This window comes from Amblyomma americanum, chromosome 8, assembly GCF_052857255.1.
Source record: "Amblyomma americanum isolate KBUSLIRL-KWMA chromosome 8, ASM5285725v1, whole genome shotgun sequence".
Classification (NCBI taxonomy): domain Eukaryota; kingdom Metazoa; phylum Arthropoda; class Arachnida; order Ixodida; family Ixodidae; genus Amblyomma; species Amblyomma americanum.
Window position 1 is genome coordinate 88786737 of NC_135504.1, and position 21478 is coordinate 88808214.

At 46.6% G+C, this 21478-nt stretch overlaps 1 protein-coding gene across 6 annotated transcripts in view; it reads right to left on the bottom strand.

Moving 5' to 3' along the window:
• The window catches only part of LOC144101988 (uncharacterized), a 48745-nt gene extending 31968 nt beyond the window's left edge, over window positions 1-16777 (bottom strand). For 3 of the 6 annotated variants that reach the window (XR_013308135.1, XR_013308134.1, XM_077635227.1), the window contains exons 1-3: window positions 16489-16710; window positions 15512-15683; window positions 13486-13687 (exon numbers count right to left, since the gene is read on the bottom strand). The gene's annotated coding sequence lies outside the window, so the exon portion shown is untranslated. Of the gene's footprint in view, window positions 1-13485; window positions 13688-15511; window positions 15684-16488 lie in introns of all 6 variants that reach the window. The other 3 variants (XM_077635230.1, XM_077635228.1, XM_077635229.1) reach the window with 2 other exon arrangements.
• Window positions 16778-21478: the final 4701 nt, after the last annotated feature.

Genomic DNA, 21478 nt, shown 5'->3' on the forward strand with positions numbered 1-21478 from the left:
GATTCATCGTGCCTGGTGAAGACAATACAGCAGGTGCTCAGTGTGTACAATGTGCCGACAATGTAGTAAAAAAAAGTGACGGTCGATTTGCGTAGTTAGGCCAAGTGAGAATTAGGTGCAATAACACTTTGGTTTTAATTTTGCCTTAGGTGTTCGGATCTATTGTACACGGATGAAAGTTGTTCGGATAGCACTAATAAGTTAATGCCCATAAATGCGGAACTGGTCATTGTCTATCGACATTGACACACTGCTCGGAGTCCTTTTACCACTCCTGGCGCAGTCATGCAGCGTTTAAGCAATGTGCCGCTGCCTTGGGATTACTGGTGCTGCTCCCCAGTCGAAACGTCAGTAAACCCATGTTTTTAGGTAGTGTGTAAGTTCATAAGTATGTATATATATATACACACAATACACACAAAGAATGTGTCCCCACTAGATGTAACCAAGCTTTTCAAAAACATGTATTGTCCCAGCCACGTGATCTAACTTTACAAAAATTTTTAGTAACATTCTTTAGGAAGTCTTCAGAGAAATGTTAATACAACCTATCGACATTGAATAGACAGTCTTTTAAATGTGTTTATACTTTGTAGCAACAACCTATCAACCGTCTTCCAACAGCCACCGTTATCCAGAAGACTCAAGTACATAGAAATCTTTATACTTCCAATAATCTCCTTTTCGACAGTTTCTGTATACTTCCTATCAACCACTTACTGACAATGTCTACCAACACCCTATCAAAGGTCTTCCAACAATTGGCCGCCGTTATCCAAAAAACTCAAGTACATAGAAAGTCTTCAAACTTCTTATCATCCCCTTATCGACAGTTTCTACATACTTATCGACCACTTACCAACAATGTCTACTACCAATGCCCTATCAACGGTCTTCCGACAATTGGCCACCGTTATCCAAAAGACTCAAGTACAAGAAAGTATAATTGCCACCTATCAACTTATCAACATCTGGAAATGTGTGTGTTACCTACACTGTAGAACATTTTGATCAACAATGTTTTGGCACTTCAAAATCATTTTGGAACTCTATTCCAGACTGTTTAAAGAATAACAGAAGCAAAATACAAATTATTACATTCATTTATTGCACACAAGCACTAATATACATGAGCACTGCAAGATATGCATCATACATCAAAATATCTCACAGAGAACAATAGGGGAACAGAATGCTTCCTTCTGAACAGAAGCCCTAGACCCTTCAGTTCCCGCTTGCTAACAATGACAAACAGAAACTGTCTAGCTATGCTATCCTTTATGCAAAGGCCTGATCCACCACTAATTAATGTTATTGTCTGTTGGCATTAGAGATATAAATGCCTTTTTCTTATTAATATGAAATTTTGGTTTTACGGTTGTTTAACGTCCCAAAGTGACTCAGGCTATGAGAGACGCCGTAGTGAAGGGCTCTGGGAATTCTGACCACCTGGGGTTCTTTAACGTGCACTGACATCGCACAGTACACGGGCCTCTAGAATTTCACCTCCATTGAAATTCGACCGCCGCGGCCGGGATCGAATCCGCATCTTTCGGGCCAGCAGCCGAGTGCCATAACCACTCAGCCACCGCGGCGGCTTATTAATATGAAATCTCACCGCGCACACGCGCGCATGTGCGTGTGTGTGTGTGTGCACGTGCGCTGTCCCGAGTTCAGTTTCGAATTTCCCACCAATGCGCCGGCTTCATCTGCGAACCCTGAACTCCTCTCTTCCCTCTGTTTCTTCCTTCTCCCCATGTGCCTTCACTCTCGCCTGCGTTCTTTCTCCCTTTTAAGTGCTCCCCTCCCGGAATTTCATGTGAGGGGACTCGTGACTCATTCGTTGTTTCAACCGCGCTGCACATCTGTGACAGCACAGCGTTTTTACAAGTTTGGAAATGCAAGATAAAGTTTTAATTTTCTTCCTTAAGTTTATAAGTAATTTTAAGTTTTTAGTAATTTTAAGTTTTAATTTCCCCAATGCGTCCCACAAAATCAGAACAACATGTAATATATATATATATATATATATATATATTGCCGCGAATATTTGCAGTGTTTGTTCATTCTTCAAATCTGCCGTCACACCACTTTGTTTGCGACGCAAGACGCGACTAGATTTATCTCCATGGATCACAGCCAGGCAGAGCCGATTCTACGTGGTTCCGGAATGTTCTAGTAACTTTGCACGCTTTATCTCGAAAGTTTGCTATCAGCTTTAAATTGAACACAGCCGACAGCGGCAGGCATTCTGTTCGACGACCGCTGAGCACGCTTGTCGCCCCCTTCAGGTCGTGACGCTAGCCCTCAGCGCTTCGCACCCTAGGACGAGCCAGCAGCTCAGCGAGCCAGCCGAAGTCTCCAGGGAGAGGAGCCTGAGTTCAAGACCCTGCCGAACCGCACCAGACAGCGAAAAGACGCCGCTACAAGCACCTCAACCTCGCCAAAGCTGTCGACCCCGATCATACTGCAGCAGCCACCAACTTTAAATGGATCCCCAGGCGAAGACCCTGAAGAATGGTTGGATCAATCTGAGCGCGTGGCATCATTCAACAAGTGGGATGATGCGGCAAAAATTGGACACGTGTTTTTCTCATGGATGGCTCTGCATGCTGTGGCACAAAAAAAAAACGAGTCATCCCTTCCGACATAGGAGCTATTTAAGAGAGAACTATTGAAGGTATTCACCAGTGTCGTGAGGAAAGAAAGAGCCGAACGACTCCTCGAGTCCCGGATACAGCTTCCGAATGAGCCCGTCCGCGGTTACGTCGAGGAGATGAAGCGCCTATTTCGCCGCGCCGACACCGAGATGACCGAGGAAAAGGAAGTTCAGTTTTTAATGCGCGGCGTAAAAGAACGACTCTTTGGCAGCCTCGTCCGCCAGCCGCCAAAAACAGTCGAGGAATTCATGCACGATTGACGTCCTAGATGTCCGAGCTCGGCAGTACAATCGCCCTTCCTCTGCCTGTGCAATCCGTTCGGACACGACAGCCACCACCAGCGACAGCTTGCAGGAAGTTATCCGCGAAATCGTCCGAGAGGAGCTACGCCGATTACTGCCATCCTCCCCACAGCCACAAGCAGCGACTCTGATGGATGTGGTACGGGAAGAAGTGCAACAGGCACTTGGCACCCCGACGGCCACAGAACCCCAAGCCATGGCCCAAGCCGCTGCAGTAAGGCCTCCTCAGCCCCAATGACAACCCCTGCATCCTGTCCGACATGAACACCTTGTTCCCGAACGCCACCTCCCTGGCCCCGCCCGCCGAGCCTACAATCAACGCTCAAGCCCCAGGAAATGCGACGCCTGGAGGACTTCCGATCCCAGCCGCTGGGCTTCCACTGCGGTGAGGCTGGCCATATTCTTCGCCACTGCCCATACCGATGTATCGGTCTTCGAGCATTTGCCGTTAAGGCCCCACGTCCACGCTGCGGCCAACGTCCGCAGAAAATCAGCGAGTACCTGCGCCGCGAGGAGTTCACGCCGAACCGCTCTTAGCGCTCATTATCGCCGTCAACCTCGCGCTTTGCGTCGCCACACCGCAGCCATGCAGCCGCGGTACGAGGAAGGTCTCCCAGCCCCCATAGGGGAAACTAAAGACAGCAGCTTCTGGAGGTGAGGTTGCTAACAAGCGAAACACCGAAGATCCTCCACCGACCATGCCCCATGAAGACGCTGCACCCGCGACACCACATGAAGAACCTACACTCGCTGCACCGACGCCGCAAAAAATGACAACCCCGACCACGACGCAAACTGCCTTCAAAACGACGCCACCCCCCAGAAAAGGTTCGACCACAGGCCCCACCCACGACGAAGCCGTGACCCGACGCCGAGGGCGACATGCAATGCAAGACCCAGGACCTCCGACTTAGAAGTGACTATCGACGGCCCGAATGTTACCGCTCTAGTCGACACAGGAGCCCATTACACGGAGATGAATGGAACATTCGGTGCGCAGCTGAGAACAGTTACAACGGCTTGGGACGGCCCACAAATTCCCACCGCAGGGGGCCACCTCATTACGCCATCAGGACGATGCAGAGCGTGAGTGACTGTCAAAGGACATACCTATCCTGCGACTTTTGGTGTGCTACCGCAATGCTCCTGCGAAGTGATCTTGGGTATGGATTTCCTTAATGAGCATCAGGCGATCAACCTGTGATCCAAGCTGATTATGCTTTTGACGGATGAAGCCATCGCTTCGGTGAAAACTCGGGAAAATCACGTTGCCCTGAGTGTCCTAGAGGAAGAAGTGAGCGCCCCACCCCGTTCGAGCGTTATCGTGACCGTAGGCGCCACGAAAGCCATTAATGCTGAAGCTGTCATCGAGGGGAACATGCAGTTGCTTCCAGACCGAGGAATCAGCATCGCAACAGGCATCGCACAGTTCCGCAATGGCCAGGCCGAAGTACTGCTGGCTAACTTCAGCGAAGAATATCGGCACATAATCAGAGGAACGACAATTGCTCTCTTTGACGAAATATCCGACGTACGAGACTCCTTCGCCTTCTCCAACCCCTCCGCAGAAGATTCGCCTGACCAAGAGAACTCGCCCACTTTCGACATTAACCCAGCCCTGCCCCGAAACAGACAAGACCAGATCCGCAATCTGCTTCGAAGCTACAGTGAGTGTTTTTCGACATTGCCGAAGGTCCGACAAACGCCAGTTGCCAAGCATCAAATTATAACGGGCCAACACGTCCGATCTTCTCCGTCAAAGCCCCTACCATGTGTCACCGCGAGAACGATAAGCTATCCGGGACCAAGTGGAAGAAATGCTTCGCAACGACATCATCCAGCCTTCAAACAGCCCACGGGCGGACCCGGTTGTTCTAGTGAGAAAGACAGCGCACTTTGATTCTGCGTTGATTACCGCCGCTTGAACAACATAACAAAGAAGTGTGTCTACCCCCTCCCCCGCATCGACGACACACTGGACCGCCTCTGCAATGCCAAATATTTCTCATCGATGGACCTCAAGAGCGCCTACTGGCAAATTGAGGTCGATGAAAGAGATCACAAGAAGACAGCATTCATCACTCCGGATTGGCTGTTTGAGTTCAAAGTGATGGCATTTGGTCTCTGTTCCGCACCAGCGACATTTCAGTGAGTAATGGATACAGTGCTGGCAAGCCTGAAGTGGCAAATTTGTCTGGTATATTCAGATGACGTGGTTGTCTTTGCCTCAAACTGAAGAGCACCTCTAAAGACTTCAAACAGTACTACACGCCATCAAGTCGTCTGGCCTAACCTTGAAAGCTGAGTAGTGCCACTTTGCCTACGAAGAGCTGCTGTTTCTAGGCCACATCGTTAGCAAGGAGGGAGTACGCCCAGACCCACAGAAAACAGCTGCTATTGAACAGTTTCCACCGCCGGCCGATAAGAAAGCAGTGTACAGATTTCTCGGACTCTGAGCATATTACCGACGATGTATCAAAAAAATTTCGCGCATCGCCGAGCCCCTGACCAAACTGACGAAAGTAGACATGCAGTTTAAATGGGAACCGCCGCAAGAAGAAGCCTTCAAGGAACTTCAGCGTCGTTTACAGTCCCCACCGATCCTCGCGCATTTTGATGAAAACGCAGATATTGAAGTTCATACCGACGCAAGCAGCATGGGCCTAGGCACCGTTCACGTTCAGAAAAACGACGGGCTGGAGAAGTCATCGCATACGCTAGCCAATCCCTTTCCAAGGCCGAGGCTAATTATTCGGCAACTGAGGAGTGCCTTGCCATCATCTGGGCTACGTCAAAATTCCGCCCCTACCTGTACGGACGGCCGCTCAAGGTGGCCAGCGATCACCACGCGTGTGCTGGCTTGGCAGTTTAAAGGACCCCTCTGGCCGACTCGCTCGATGGAGTCTGTGTCTCCAGGAGTTTGACGTCACCGTCGTTTACAAGTCTGGACACAAGCACTCTGACGCCGACTGCCTCTCAAGGACCCCTGTAGATACACCACCGCCGGACGACGACGAGGACGCCTTCCTGGGACCCATCAGCCCAGTTCTTTTGCTCAGCAGCAACGCTCGGACTCCGACCTAAAACGCCTCATCGAGTACCTGGAAGGCAAGGTTTCTCCACCCCCCACTTCATTCAAGCGAGGACTGTCTTCCTTCAGTGTGCCGCATGAGGTCCTTGTGAAGAAGAACTTTGCAGCGAGGAAAACAGCCTACCTCCTTCTTGTACCTGCTTGTTTCTGCGAAGAAGTTCTACGCACTTTTTTTTTTTTTTTGAAAGCGAAAATTATTGCCCCAGGGCATCAATGATGGGTGAAGGTGTGATAAATGATCTAAATGAATGGAAAAAAGTTAGCGGATTTGATGAAGTCTAGTAAAGAACAATGGTACGGTCCCTGCGTCCAGGCAATGATGAAGGGTTGCTTGGTGAAAGACCTGCTACCATCAGGTGCCGGATCCTTGTAGGCTTGAAAGCTCGGCAGTCCCACAGTAAGTGATGAATGTCGGCCTCAATGTCCTCATGCTTACATACCGGACACCCTGGCCGAGGAAACAATTCTCGGTACTGAGGCCACTTCCGAGTGATGGCTGGTGTGAGGTCAACCCCGAACACTTCATACGACGAGCCGACAGCTGGACATCTCGGGTTTACTCGCACCCTCCGACACATTCAGGACAAGTATTACTGGCCCCGACTGTCTGCCGATGTCGCACATTATGTGAAAACCTGCCGAGATTGTCAGCGACGAAAGACCTCTCCCACACAACAGCATGATTTCTGAACCCCATTGAAACCCCCTCAAGGCCCTTTCAACAGATCGGCATGGACTTGCTTGGTCCTTTTCCAACGTCAATGTCTGGAAATAAGTGGATCATCATAGCGACCGACTACCTGACCCGCTACGCCGAGGCGAAAGCCCTACCGAAGGAAACAGCAGCAGAAGTCGCCAAATTTTTCGTGGAGTGCATTCTTCGTCAACACGGCGCCCCCGATGTGCTCATCAGGGACAGAGGAACAACATTCACGGCGGAACTAACGCAAGCCATCCTGCGTTACAGCCAAACCAGCCACCGGAGGACAACTGCATACCATCCGCAGACCAACGGACTGACTGAGCGCCTGAACAAAACAATCGCCGATATGCTCGCCATGTATGTCGATGCCGAACACAAAACCTGGGATGTCATCCTGCCTTACGTCGTCTTTGCATACAACACCGCAGTGCAGGAGGCCACTCAGATGATGCCTTTTAGCCTCGTGCATGGCAGGGAGGCCACGACCATGCTAGACGCCACGCTGCCCAACGGTACAGAAGAAGAGAACGTCGATGTTGCCGCCTACCTTCAACGCACAGAAGAATCTCGAAGGCTTGCCCGATTACGGATCAAAGATCAGCAGCGGTCCCAGACGCTACAACATAGGAAGACGCAACGTGGAATACAAGCCAGGAGACCAAGTCTGGGTTTTGGACGCCCATTCACCGCCGTGGATTGAGTGAAACCATTTCGGCCTGTACCAAGTTCTTCGTCGGCTAAGTGAACTGGACTATGAAGTCATCCCTGACACAATGACTTCATCCCACTGACGCCGCGTACGACCAGAAGTTGTCCATGTAGTCTGTCTGAAGCCGTATTATGCGCGCTAAAGGAAGCTGTATTTCCAAACTATTTTCGCAAGATCCGTTTTATCTCTTACTAGTCGCATTTTTTGTTTTAATGGATCGGGTCGATGCTTCTTTGAGAGGGGAGAAATGACGCGAATATTTGCAGTGTTTGTTCATTCTTCAAATCTGGTGCCACACCACTTTTACCACTTTATCGCTTTGCGACGCAAGACGCGATTAGATTTATCTCGATTGATCGCAACCAGGCAGAGCTGATTCTACGTTGTTCCAGAATGTTGTAGTAAATTTGCACGCTTTATCTCGAAAGTTCGCTATCAGCTTTAAATAGAGCCCGGCCGACAGCGGTGGGCATTCTGTTCGACGACCGCCGAGCACGCTTGTCGCTTCGCCGCCGCCGAGTGATTCAGTCCATTTTGGGCGCAAATCAGCCCAATAAACAGCTTTCTTTTAGAAGATCTTTTGTCCGTCTTCATCGCTGCTTCAACTGCCGTCACCACTACGTGACGATATATATATATATCAGAGGTGATTTCTTGGCAACTGATTGATCAATGCAAGAAAATGTCAGCAGAAACTGATAACATAACAGGATTTAATTCATGACATTTTTGCAGAAGCAGCCTTTTTCGAGTGTACTACACCATTTGAAACAACAGCTGTGTACTTCGAATGCTGTAGTACACTTGAAAAAGGCTGGTCCTCTAGTTGAGATGTCATGTCGTTATTTTCTTATATACAGTCAACGATTGAATTTTCGGACGCCCAAATTTTCGGACATGCCTGATATTTCGGACGCCTTCGCGGCACCGCCACGAGCCACATAGAATCAATGTATAAGGACATCTGAAGTTTCGGACGCTCGAACCCCCCACCGTCCAATTTTCCGGACTTTTTGACGCGACGGAAGGTCATATGGCTTCTTGCGCAGCACCCTTGCGAAGGAAATCGACTTGCAGCCGAAGCATATCACCGCTCTGAACCACTAGCCGAATCTAGCCGTCACACAGCGATTTGGTCTGGCCACGCTGGCTATGTTCAACTCCGCACTTCCGCTTCCGGCGGAGTTTCCGGAGGCGCCGCGGCGCCATTTCGTTCGTTTGCGCAGGCCACATTTTGGCTAGCATGGTGTGTGGTGCGTGGTTGTGCTGTTGTGTCCCTCCTTGGTTGTGTCAAGTGCGCTCTGAGATGCTAGGCCTAGCTGCTTCGACGCTCGTCAGCGAACTGCACTGTTTGCAACTTGAGGATTTCGCTCGCCTGCGATGGCCCCCACTCCGTCTTCGTCGTCCTCGCCGATGGCATCGAAGCGCGGAAAACAGTACCATCGATTAACAATGGGGAAGAAAGCCGCCATTATTAAACAAGTCGTGAGCGGCAGATCGCAGGCTGACGTGGGCAAGGATTTCGGTATTTCAAAGCAAACAGTATCGGATTTCCTCAAGAACAACGGCAAGATCTTGGAAGCGGCTGAAAAACTGTCTGGTGCCCAAAAAAAGAATTCAAGCCAGGGTGTCCATCCAAAGCTCGAGGAAGCTCTCGTCGTGTGGCTTAATTCGATGATATCAAAGAGGTTGCCGGTCTCGGGCTGCATCTTGAAAGAAAAACCGGAAACTCTCGCGGTTCAAATGGACATTGAGGATTTTAAATTTAGTGATGGATGGTTGAGGAACTGTAAACATCGGAATGACCTCAAGTTCAAGAAGATGTGCGGTGAGAGCGGCGCCGTCGACAGTGCAGTTATTGAGCAGTACCGCAACGGAAAACTTCAGTTTTTGTTGCAGCAGTTCTCTGCTGACAACGTTTTCAACTGCGAGGAAACTGGTTTGTTTTTTAAGTTGTTGCTAGAAAGAACACTGGCTTTTGCTGGTGACCCATGCCACAGTGGCAAGCATAGTAAAGAACGGCTGACCGTTCTCGTCGGCAGCAACACGTCTGGCAGCGAGAAGCTTCCCTTGTTAGTAATCGGGAAGTCAAAGAACCCGAGGTGTTTTAAAGAGGCAAAGCTGCCAGTGTTGTACGAAGCCAACAGAAAGGCATGGGTGACTCAGCAGTTGTTCGAAAGTTACGTCCGCAGGTTGGACAGGAAGTTTGAACTTCAGAACAGATGTGTCGTGCTCTTCATTGACAACTGCGCCGCTCATGGACACATTAAAAACTTGAAGGCTGTCCAGCTGGAATTCATGCCACCCAACACGACTGCAGTCCTCCAACCGATGGACCAAGGCGTCATCCGCAATTTAAAGCTTTTGTACCGTTCACGTGTACTACACCGCAGGGTGCTGTGTGCGGAAAACGGCAAAGATTACAACGTTGACCTTCGGTCTGCTGTTGGAATGCTTGCTGACGCATGGAAGGCAGTGAGGCAAGACGCTATTCGCAATTGTTTTCGCCACGTGGGCTTTGTACTTGCCACAGAGGCAGCAGACATTTCTGAAATCAACAAAGCGATTGACGTGTGCCCGCCCATGGACGACGTGAGTCCGCCCTTGGACGACGTGATCAACGACCTCCGCTCTGCTGGGGTTTCCATACCCACAGAAATAACTTTTGAGCAGTTTGTTGACGCTGACAACGGGCTCGACTTCTGCGCAGAACTGACTGACGAAGAAATAGTCCGTCAGGTTGTGGGGAACTCGGATGACTCCGATGTTGAAAATGAGGAGGAGCCAATGCCTGCACCGCCTACGAGCGCCGAGTTGACACGAGCACTGTTGACGCTGTCATCGATGTACAGTGCTGACACGACCCTTGCTCAGATTGAGGAAAATATGGTCGCATGCAAGCGGAACGCCACCCAAACGACAATAAACAAGTTCTTCAAGCCACTGCAGCAATAACACCGGCTGCCCTGACGGTACACATGTACATAATAAACCGGCAGTCGGCTGCATTTTTGAACGTCTCTTTTTATAGCCGCTTCACTGATGCTTTGGCAGGGTTTCGGAAACCCGGTACTTCACCCTTTATCCTCTAGATCCGAGGAAAAAAGAAAAAAGGTGTGTTTTTTTTGCATGCATTCATTTTTTTGGACTGCCTGAATTTTCGGACGTTTTTACGTTCCCTAGATGGTCCGAAAAATCGGTCGTTGACTGTACGAGGTGTTTCAGGGAAGACTAAGCAATTCTCAAAAAAATAGGTTTTTGAGATAAAAATATGGCTTTTTCAACACAGTATTACCAGTGTTGGCGGGAACCAGAAAACTGGTGAATTGTCTTGAGTAGTTAGCTGGTTAACAAATTTTTAATAGAGCGATTCCACAAGAGATCAAACTGCCTAAATATTTCAATTTTTAAATATTCTTGATTATGTTATGCATTGGGCACACATTATTCAGCAGACCAAGAGTGAAATTACTTTCATGAAAATGCAAATATTTCAGGAGAAAAAAACTAAATGACGTCATGGCAGAAGCAGCGTTTTTACATAGAGCTCAATTTCGCGAATTTGCTTGATGTAGGAATAAAAATATGAAAGCCATGATGGATATATTTTGCATGCTAAAAGTACAGGCAAGGAAGAGCATGTCAGGTTTATTTCCACCATTGAGAAGAAGTTGTCGCTTACTAGACAAAATATTGAAAAGACAAGTCTCAAATGAGGCAATTTTCAAGATTTTTTTTTCTCTGCAAATATAAAGCAGATCTCCTTCAAATCTGCACAATGGATAAGCATCAAGTGCTAAAAAAGTGTACTGACTTTCATTTTTATATAATACAGGGAGGTGCAAGAAGTATTGCCCTAAATCTGGCATTTATTAATAAAATAGTGCTTTCAAGAACGTCACCAATTTTTTCTTAACTGCTGAAATCAGTCTCTCGAAGGAGGCGAAAAAGAATACTAAGGAACATGCTGCATTATTTTGTTTCTAACAATGACATCCAACCTAAAACTTGTAGCTTTCTGAGCATCGATAGGAGCGTCTAACTCCAAGTTGTTACCTGCACTCAACGATTGCGGCGCTACCGAATCTTGCTTACATCACAGATCGGTGTTTGTCCACAAAAAGTAATTAGGTATGCTCTCTCTTGATGGAAAATGTTTCAGTCTTGAGATCTGATGGAAATTTAGAGCAGCGGGGGGCTTGTTTTCTGCTTCCCCGCCCTCAATTAGGAACTCCTGCGGATGCTCAAAAAGCTACGTTAGAGCTTGGATATCATTGTTAGAAACAAAATAATGCAATACGCTATTTCGTATTCTTTTTCACCTCCTTCTAGAGACTTGTTTCAGGAGTTTTCAGAAAAATTGAAGATGGGTTTTTTCCCTTTGAATTGTAAAAACATTACATAGTCAGAAATGACAGATTTAGGGCAATACTTCTTGCACTTCCCTGTGCTATATAAAAATGAAAGTCGGTACACTTTTTTAGCACCTCGATGCTTATCCAATCTGCAAATTTGAAGATGTGCTTTATATCTGCGAAGAAAAAATTCTTAAAGAAAGCCTCGCTTGAGACTTGTAGTTTTCAAAACTTTTTCTAGTAAGCGACAACTTCCTCAAAATGGCGGAAATAAGCCCAACACATTCCTTCTCACCTGTATATTTAGTACGAAAAATACACCATGGCTTTCTTATCTGGATGTTTACGTCATTGCAACTTTGCGAAATTGAGCTCTGTTTGAAAATGCTGCCATCGCTACGATGTCGTTTATTTTATTTTATACTTTTTCTCCTGAAATAGTAGCATTTTCACAAAACGAAATTCACTGTTGGGCTACTGAACAATGTGTGCGTAATATACAAAATAGCCAAAACAATTAAATATTTGAAATATTTACAGTTTGGTCTCTCGTGGAATGATCCAATTACAAACTTTTTAACTATTAAAGTTAGGCATCTAGTTGCAATTAAGAAATTTGCAGCCGATCATTAGTAATAGGCAAATAAGTTTTTAGAATTTTGAAAATGCGATTGCTCTTTGAGCTATGGCTCGACAAAATTTGGCTTTTTCGACTAGTATAACGTACTAGAGCAGTTGCTTTGCCTGCATGCTTTCAAAAGCACATTTATTTTCGCACGATGCAATCAAATTTTGATGAGCCACAGTGGCGAGGGTAATCGCATTTTGTAAATTCTAAACACTGGTATGCCTAATACTGACGACAGGCTACAACTTCTAATTGCAACCAGTAACTTAACTGTGATAGTTAAAAATTTATTATCAGAAATTAGTTAACCAGCTTATTAAATACAATTCACTGGCTTTCCGGTGTCCACCAACACGTAATACTATGCTGCAAAAGCCATATTTTTAACCCAAAAACACATTTTTGAAAATTACTTCGTTCTCTCTGAAATACCTGGTGTATATACTATTACTGCTCACTCTCCTGTACAACGGAGAAGTGAAATACTTTATTCTTTAACATGAAGGTTCCATGAGCCATATAAGTGGAAGAAACTCTGTGCATGCACACACCTATACACTGTGAAGCACTGTTGCTTAAACAGCAAGAAATCAAGGCTGATTCACTTTTAGCTTCCTGACACGCCAGTCAATCCAGAACAGTCGAGGCAGCCAAATAAACTCATGACAAAATGAAAGATGTGAAGCACCCTGTGCTTAACATCTTTGCTTGAAGTGCAGCAACTCAGAACTGCCTACATGTGATTTGCTCCATGTAACGAGATGTGGACTTTTACCTTTGACAAGCATAAAAGCTACATGCTTTTTTTCAACACTTGAGAGCACTACAATATGCACATTGAGACTCATATTTTTAAGGATGTGATTACTGACCTCTCTAAACAGCTAAAAAATCTCTCACAGTGAAACAGTACTTACACTGTCTTAAGACTGACATTCAAGGCTGTAAACACTAACGAATAAAAGTCCTGCTAAATATATGCTAAAAGTCCACAACGATGTAGATATCAAAATTTGAGGTGATTTCAATGAACATACATTATCACAAGGATACCAAAGTGGCCTGGTTGGTCCGCTATTTGGTGCGCAATCCTGTCACTTGTCCGCAATATCAGCCAGCCCCCTTGTGGTTACTTGTCTGCATTACCAGCAGGAAAAGGTAGAGTCCTAGCCATGAGATGTGTGCATCAACAGCACCAATAGGCAGCTTACTCCATGGCGGAATGCAGCGGCAAGAGAACTGCGTAAGAAACAAATTCGAGGTATACAGTTATAGTGAATCCTTTAATAATCAAACCTTGGAGAGGCAACAATCAGCTAAATGTGCATTAAAACGCAGCACTCAGAGCGAATTTTATAAAGTTGCTGAGTAATGAGCACTAAAACGCAGCACTCAGAGCAGGTTTGATAAGGTTGCTGAGTAACAGCACAAGCAGCAGACACAATTGAAATGCAATGCTTCCTTGAACAAGAAAAAGCCATAACATGCTGTTGTGCTCAATTCTACCCCCACATTTGAAGACTGATATACACAGGAAATGACATTAACATGTTATGCCTAATTGGTCTACTATAAAGAGATATTTAGTCATTCCAGTCATTTGAAGATAACTTGCACACCACCAAATATGAAAATTTCATCTCTCTTGACTGCTATATACCAAACTTCAGGCAGCTTTTGCTCTCAAAAGTGGTAGCTCAAACACACTGCAATATAACTTGTGCACGTTTCTTTTTGAGTAGCTAGGAGAAAGTAACTCAACTTTACTTGCCGTTAAGTTTATTTACCTGTCTGTAGATAATGTATCACCATTTGGAGCTATAGCAGATGTGGGGGGTAAAATGTATGAACAAATAGTATATGGGTGAGCAACGTTGTTGGAGTGTCAGAGTGGCCCTTTCTAAAGCATATAAATCAAAACATTAAGGCACACACTGTGTCAGTTACAATGCTTGTAAGTAAAGGCACACAGACATACGAAGCGAGAAAAGCCTCAGCAACATGCCCCTAAGGGAACAGCGGGACTGACAGTTCTTTACTTGTCCCACAGCACATCACTCCAGTGCTGGGGCATGCCAATACAAAGGAAACAAGTAAACAAAAAAATGTGTTCCAAAGATAAAAATGAGTACCCAGGATGTTCTTTAGGCAATTACATGCTACTAATTGCAGCAATAAATGCTTCATGAAAGTGAATGAAATAATTTGCACACCTTATAGCAAAACTTGATGGCTCAGGAGGGGGGCAACGACAAATGCGTCGGTTCAAGTAAATCAAGGGGCATGGTTAAGGTCATAGTAATAATTGTTGACGTAAGCTCAGCTACTGTAGTGCAACCAGAAATTAAATGTCTGTATGAATAGAAACAAGAATGAACAAATATTCTAAAGATTCCAAATGCATTTCAACTGTACAGTGCAATCAGTTGTGACAAAGGGAGTGTGAAAGAACAATAACCTTAGCAACACTCATGACATATTGAACAAATGCCTTTCAATATACAGTACAGCTTAAATATAAGCTTCACAATGTTTCATGTAATGCAAGGACGATCTCTTATGGTACGAATCATTCATGCTAGCCACACCTGTGCTTCTAAGGCACAGTGTTCCACTTGAATGCTAATATTCAATAATGTACTGCCCATTCTGCTATGCCTGCCAGTTATCACACCACTGGTTCACTTCAATCTTGTTGTGCCTTGTAACAGGTATGTACTGGTGAAGTAAAGCTATGAAATTTAATTGCTGCTTTTGGACTACTGTAGAAAGGTCATGAAGCACATATATTTTTTTTATTTGGTCTATACTGTGGTCAAGATTTGCAAGCAAGAGAAGCATGAGCACAGAAACTGTAAAAAAATCATTACACACTATAACACAATGCGTTTGATTAGAGCAATGCTCTCATGACGCCCGCAATACCTTTTCCCTTCCTTTTTGATGCTCTTTCAAAAGATGAAAAACAAATGCAAGAGAGAGAGATATCCTGGACCAGAAGACTTTTGTCAGGCTACAAGCAAAGACCAGAAAAAAACAATTGTCTGTGATACCCACACATACCTATTCTTTTAGAGGTGACGTGCTTGATATCCGGTATCAATGGCCGATAGGCTGCACCAGCAGGTCGATGATGCCATTAACCCCAGGTTGAGGTAGCGTTGGCTCAATGACGGATGAAAGGAGGTGCAATAGCAGCGTGATGATACCGGTGGGGTAGCTGTACAGTCCTTTACTGCGGACACATTTGAAGGCGGGCTGAATTAGATTGTTTCATAAACATAATCAAAGAACCAACATTCCATTACAGCCTCTAGCGGTTCAGTCCAATGTGTTCAGGAGTGGAGGCTAATGAGTAATTACCTATGCGTCCATTAGTTTGCATAAAAATGGTTTACAAAGCCAGTCATATTTTCCTTAGAGCTATTACTCGCGGGTCACGTTATACTTTTATCGCTTTAGACTGAAAATGGGGAATGATACTCAGTATATAGAACGTAATTCAAATAAAACGACAACAAACCTCCCTGTGAGCCATTTCCTCAGCTACACTGCATGGGAGTGGTTCTGATATTATTAAACGTAGTTTCGTTGACCAAAGGCATTAAGAAACGTAGCACTTCATGCGACTGCGACGTAGGACGGGCAATGTTCCATATCGAGTACACACTCAGGCAGCAGAATCAAAAGACGCACGCCGCTACAAGCATTTTTCGTTCTAATGGTCTACTTTCTACGCGCTGCTCCTGTTCAGTAAGAATAACAAATCAAGCGGCACCTCACAGTTCTCAGCGTGCAACCAAATTCTATCACACGTCTTTTTCGCAACGGTGCTGACGCAAAGAGAGCAAGTGGCCGAATCTAAAAGCCGCATAGCTGGCACGCAAGCGTGTCAGAACACCTCTCTGCAAGTGATCGTGTCATGCTCGCATTTCGCACCTCACGGCGAACAAGACGTAAAGACCAAGCCTAAATGCATTCGCAGCCCTCATGCATGCCCACGACACACCACAGAAGTTATTTTACAGTGCTGTACTTACATTCGTCAGAAATCACGGTAAACCGTTTCTTCAATTGGGCGTCGCGCGCCGGCCGCTCCGGCGTGATACTGGGTGCGGTACGTAAGAGCAGTTTTTGAGAACTCCGTGCGCGTAAGAACGTCTTCCGCGCGCAGGGGCCATCCGTCAGCTTCCGAGTTCAGTCACACTATCACAACACCGACAAGGCTGCACATTCGACAAAAACAAGCTGAAGAAAGCCACAACAGTACTAAAAGAGGTAGTGTAGCACACGGCCGATAGTACGCATGGGGCGCTCAACCCCGCCACCGGCGAAGGAAAAGACGGCGCTAAAGTCGCGTAACGTTAAATGCTTTAAAAGAAAACTGGTTACGTTATTTTTGCCATATGCGTGGTGCAATAGACGACGCAAAATTTTGTTTTAATTACTAAGGCAGTTGATTGTTAGTGATTTAGGCAACAAAAAAAAGTGACTACTCGCAACCACTTTTGTCTGGCGGCGCTGCGAACGAAAGCTTTCGAAAGCCGGTGCGAGCTCACTAATGACGGATTTCGGACAGCTCACATTAACGCGGTATGCATCAAATGAACGGATGCTTGCAGTTAATTTGAGAACGCGGCATAATATTCAAGCGATTCTGAACAAAACGAGGTGCAAATTGCGATGAAATAAAATGTGCGAAAAAAAAAAGTTTCCCCATGCCAGATATGAATCGACGTTTCGGTGGAGGCCAAACGCTAAGCCGTGCGTTTGCTGTGCAATATCAGTGCACGTTAAAGATCCCCAGGTGGTCGAAATTTTTCCGGAGCCCTCTGCTCTGGCACCTCTTTCTTCCTTCACTCCCATCTTATCCCTTCCCTTACGGCGCGGTTCCGGCGTCCGCCGATATGTGAGACAGATACTGCGCCGGTTCCTTTCCCAAAAAACTAATTTCGCATTTTTTCCTTCCCTCAAAGGCCTTTCCTTTCCTCAAGACAAATGTTTTCGCATTCCTCACCCGCCGCGGTGGCTCAGTGGTTAGGCCGCTCGGCTACTGATCCGGAGTTCCCTGATTCGAAGCCGACCCCGGCGTCCGCGTTGCGATGCAGGCGAGAACAGGCGCCCGTGTGCTGTGCGATGCCGGCGCTCGTTAAAGATCCCCAGGTGGTCGAGATTATTCCGAGACCTCCCCTACGACGCCTCTTTCTTCTTTCACTCCCTCCTTACCCTTCCCTTAAGGCGCGGTTCGGGTGTCCACCTAGTCATGTGACAGCTAGGTACTGCGCCATTTCCTTTCCTCAAAAACCAATATTCATTTCAGCTATTGCGTCCTTCCCTCAGGTCAGTCGTATAGCACTTGCTGTTGAGCCTCGCCTGCGTCCCTTCAGAGTCTTCTGCGCCACCGCATTGACTGATTTGGCCTGCTTTCAAAATCCCACCGACATTGGTCCCGAGTTATATAATTCATAGAGTTTCTTACTATTGACATAATTAGGTCGCACGGCAAAAGCCACTGCAAAATTATAGAAAATAATACTAGTTTGTGCCCGTATGCTTCTGGTGCCACATCAAGCCTCGTCGGCGCAACTTCGACAGCAAATGTGAGTCCACGTCATTTTCCTTTGTTCGACTAAACTGAGCGTCGCCTTCCAACAGGGATCAAAAAGATTCATTGCATGGATGTTCCGTTTAATGTAGCTTGCTCATCTGCATTCTGCTTTTTGATGGAGTTTTTATTTTTCAAGTTTTCGAGGTTGCCTTTGTAGGCATCGTTCGTACTCGGTGAAAACCGCGGTGCGAAGGCATCACTTCGAAATCCATGAACATCGGGAAGTAGATCCGGATTACAGCAGAAATTGTATAATCTACTGAGTATATAGCAAGCCTATACTGCATAGCTACAAGCATTTAGAATGGAAACCTTGAAATTAATGTTGAGTGCTTCATTTCAATAGCTGGCGTCCGTAGACGCGTTTTCTTCCCGGCACACAATATGGCGTCTCATCAGAATGGGCATGCGAGATCCCAGTTCTACAATCCGTTCGCATCGACAGAAAAATGCAGTCAAGGGGCCTTAATTCAAGGCGTAATGTAGGGACCAGTCGAATGACAGTGCCAAGCACATAGTAGTTTTGTGGGGAACAAAAAAATCTTTTGTAACACGAATCGCAAGTGTGCGACGGCGGCGTCCACTTCCCCGACGGGTGGGAAGCGCATGGCGGCAACGGACAGACGCGAGGCCTAACGGAACCAAGAGAGTTCGACGCTGCGTAGAAGACTTGGAAGGTCAGCGTTCATAAAAAAAAAACAGTGACTTTCACTTTTCTTTTTTTCTTTGAGGAAGACTCCAGAGTTTGCTAGAAATAATGCATCAGTAAGCGGTATACCGAAATTCAACATGCAGTCGCCCCCGGCGTTCATACTGAAGCCGGGCCGGCCTTGGGTCCCGGTTTCTCATTAGTTGGTACCAAAGGCCGCTGTAAGAAGGGTTGCCACTGCCAGCAGAGCACAAAGGTCCCCTCTTCATTTATCCCCTCGATGATTAGGATGCTGTCAATTATTATGCACGAAGAAATTAAGCTACTCAGCCACCTGCAACGACGACGAACGCAACGTGCCAGGACGCCACAGACGAAGAGCTACGGTCGCCATACTGAAGCAAATATGTTCCCTATCGTCACATGTCATCATCGCGCGCCAGCGTTTTCAACGCAGGTGGCAAGAGCCAGGATGGACAATTTCCGAGTATGTTTCAGCTCTGCGGGAATTAGTGAACGCGTGCTGTTATGGCGCGTCTGGAGATGACTTGCGACCAGTTCATTATGGGAGTGGCGTCTGAGGGAGTCCGTGAAAGTCCGGGATAATGTGTGATGTTCTTGACGGGTGTCTGCATTGCGACGAAGTATAAACAAACAGGGGCGGACGCTCGGGTGTTTGACGCAGTAAAACATAATTCTTGAGAGGACACATGCAACGCCGTCCGCGTCAGCAGTGCGTCTGGCGACAAGGCAATAACGCATAGTCAACCGAACAGAACAACTGCAACAAAAATTGCAGGACGCTTAAGGGCGCTGTACGATCACCTTTTCTCCGCATGCGCACGCGTCGTTGCGACAGTACGCAAGGGCCGAGCAATGGAGCGCATGAACGCATCCGCCTGTGCGCACAATTTCGTTCAACTTCAACTTTTTCAGCACGAGCGGGTGGTCGCGCTGCTGTCCCGAGACGTAAAAGCGCACCGGCGCCAGGCCGCGCCCCCTCCGCAAGATGGCCGCCCGAGAAGCGGAGCGAAAAACCAGGCCTAGTAGGTAGTAGTACGGACAGCTGAGCAAGCTTTACCATGGATACGTGGTATCTCTGCCGAGAAACACATAATATTGGCTGCGTGTGACTATTACTAGTGTTGGCAGCGACTTCGAGCTTCACTGTGTGCAACAGCGGCAAGCGGCAGTCTCCCCCAAGTTGTTTCGTCGCTGTATACACTTGACCGAGCGCGTACGTCAAACGTAACAATGCCGATGTCGCGATGCGTTTATATGGAGCCGTTTATGATAGCTTCATGTGTTCTTTATTCGCGCGACGATCTTCGCGAGAAGCAGCTCCCCAGGGTGAATTTCCTGTGCATACAGCAAGCTTCACAGCGCAGTGACAAGCGTCAGTGTAGTGAAAGTGATTGCAGTCAGAGCGAGTGCTTTTTCGTGAGTCAGTGATATTGCCTACAAGTATAATTACGTTTGAAAAGCTTACTACGCACGCCTTGTTTTCCGAGTGCTGAAATTAACTTAGAGCTGTACAATAGATCCTGGTTCGGGTGCACGCGTGTGTACTGAGTTTGATAACTGCCGTGAGTGCGACGTGACGAAATGAACTTCGAGCTCTGCAGCGAGCCGCATTCGTTGCAGCGGTTGCAGTGATCGCCAGCGCAAGTCGTCGTACTGTGGCATATCCATCACCGATATCGATCGTAGTTCGTGTGTACTGTGTTAGAAAACCGCCGTGAGTGCGACGAGACCATTCTGAAATTTGTGTTTTGAGTATGCGAAACGACCTCGGCTGCACGGCCGTTGGGCTGTTTTCTGCCGGGACTACAGATGCGTCGTCAGCAATCTGCGGCATTGTGCTCCATAAACTGCAATGTGCGGCTATGAGTGGCCGGATTACGATGGTATGCCGGCGGCGCTGTGAAATTTGTGTGAAAACATCGGTGTGCTTAGCAGCTCTCACATATGGAGAGTCTTGTTTTTATTTCCCGCTGGCTGCGCGGGCCCATTTAGCGGGCCCATATCTGTAGTAAATATTTGCGTAACAAATTGAATGAATCCAGCTTCCCCTGCATGTGATCATGGTCTGAGCCAAAGCATTAGTGTTAAGCTTGGGTTGTAACATATCACCAGATCAGGAACACTTATGTACGAACAAAAACCATTGCCACAACTCATTCACCGGTGTTTCACAATGCAGAAGTCTCTAATATGGGCCCACTAATGCAGCTCTTTTTCATGAGCATTTCATTTTATCTGATGCCAAAAAAGTACATCAGATGCTTAAGCTTCTCAAAGCAAGTAGCTTATATACAATTGTGCCTTATTAATATGAAAACTTTGGTTCTGGATCAGATCTGTTTTGACATACAGAGTTTTCCATAACAGTGAACCGTGATTAAAAATGAAAAGCATTTTCAGTAAACTGCTGCGATTACAATTTATTTTTTACTTGGCAGCGTGCAGTGAAAATGCATTTTAGACAAATGCTTGCAATATTAAGTTCATTATCATGGTTGCCTTGGCTACTGGTAAAATGCAGCAATCTCGAAGTGCTCCGTGAGCCATGACAATCGGGATAGAAACTTTACTCTTTGAATAAGCACCTGATCCTATATTTATTGTTGCTTTCACTACACTGCTGTCGCTGAGGTGCTCAACAACTTGACTTTATTGGTGTCGAACAGCTGTTAACTAGCGCTTCCCTAAGTAAGCTGTACCAGCTTGTGTGAGACATTCTCGAAGCCTTTAAAAGCATATGTCATCAATG